General features: G+C 34.1%; 1 protein-coding gene across 1 annotated transcript in view; it reads left to right on the top strand.

The window, feature by feature from the left end:
• Positions 1–1,658, top strand: part of LOC105819089 (potassium/sodium hyperpolarization-activated cyclic nucleotide-gated channel 1) — a gene marked incomplete at its 3' end in the record, with an annotated part of 434,216 nt that overhangs the window by 45,823 nt on the left and 386,735 nt on the right. The gene's annotated exons all lie outside the window — the stretch shown is intronic.

Raw genomic sequence — 1,658 nt, 5'->3', positions numbered from 1 at the left:
TTTCATAATACTGAAAAACAGCATACCCAAGAGGGAAATTAGTACATAGAAAACACAAATAGTGCAGTGAATAAATGGAGTGAATTTGGCCAATCAGGCCTGCATTTTGCTGAATAGGGTATCGGTTGTTCTTAGGCAGTGGGTGGGACCTAAAAGAGCTCAGCCAACTGAGTTTCTAAAGATTTGAGTTAAATGTACCATCATCAGGCAAAGGAGTTTATGTCCCTAATTCTAAAGTCTGCATATTAACCTTTTTGGCTTTCTTTTCTCCTAAATCTAGATTTTTGTAGTAATTATAACCTGAGTTTTATTGTCTGCATAAAAATGAGAGTCAAAAAGGCCTCTAGAAGTGCCTAAACCAGCAATAATGAAAGCAGTATACTGAGTATGCATTATTTCTTCACTCCCTATAGAAATGCTTTTTAGCATTTATAAGATAAATTATCCTTTTAAACAAGTCATAAAATAGAAGTTCTGTTTGCTTTCTGTGAGGCTGTAGCAGTGTTTTTGTATGTGCTCATCAGTGACATTTTGGTTCACAGGATTTCAGGAAATGACATGCAATAATAAAACACTGCATAATATACTGAAGAAAAGGCATAAAAATGGATCATTCTTAAAATATGGATATGGAATATATTTAAAATCAAATGAAGTACATTTGAGAAATTGGATTCATCTTGTAATGTTTCTCTATATAGCACATTCCATCTAAAATGGAATAAATGTTCAGTTCTCAAAGCTTTTTCATAAAAATTTGAGATTAATACCAAACTGTGATGATTCTTGATAATAATTGCTAATATTTATTGAGGGGTTATTGTACGTCAAGTAATACATTTGATTTTTTACAAGGATTAGCTCACTGAATCTTCCTAACAACCCAATGATGTACACACAATTATTGTCATTATTTTACAGATGAGGACAATTAAATACGGTAAGGTAACTTGCCCAGATTCACAGAACTAGTAAGAGGTGAAGCTGGGATTCTAACCTTGGCAATCTGACTTGGGAACCAGTGCTCTTAACCTCAAGACTATATAGGTTCTTATTATAATATGTACTCTTTTAATTATGAATATGTGAATATTCCACCATTTCCTAGATTGTTTAATAAACTGTAGGGAACTTTTCTTAACTAAGACTGTGAGCCATGCAACATAACAGAGTTAAATAGTTACCTCTTAAAACAAGGCCACAAAAACTATTTTAATAAATAGCCATATGAGAGAAAAGTCACTGATATAAATATCCAGTCAATTAAAAATACAGTAAGCAATGTAACTATTTTTAATGTCTTGTAGTTTTAACCCAGTTACCCTAGAGAATGGCAGCAGGATGAACAGATGGCATTCGATCAGATAAAATGGCAGGCCATGTGGTCATAGAAGAGGACACTCCTTAACACTGATGTCCTCTGGCTCCTGGCAGTAGTCACAGGCACCTAGATCTGTGTAACATGATGGTGTTTTAAAGATGCCATGATATAATTCAGGAGCATCGGCTTGCTGCCACCATTATTGTAAAATGCAATTTAATATGCACTCACAGATATTAGATAACCAAACACATTCAGACCAGAGTTGTGAGTTGGCAAGATCCTTCTTATAAATAAATGACCTTGGTAATAAGTGAGCCACAAGCTCATTTAGGTA

The sequence above is a fragment of the Propithecus coquereli genome, unplaced genomic scaffold, assembly GCF_000956105.1.
Source record: "Propithecus coquereli isolate 6110/MARCELLA unplaced genomic scaffold, Pcoq_1.0 Scaffold47, whole genome shotgun sequence".
NCBI classification, from domain to species: Eukaryota; Metazoa; Chordata; class Mammalia; order Primates; family Indriidae; genus Propithecus; species Propithecus coquereli.
Note: the sequence above shows the minus strand (reverse complement) of the source record. Positions and strands in the feature narration are given on the sequence as shown.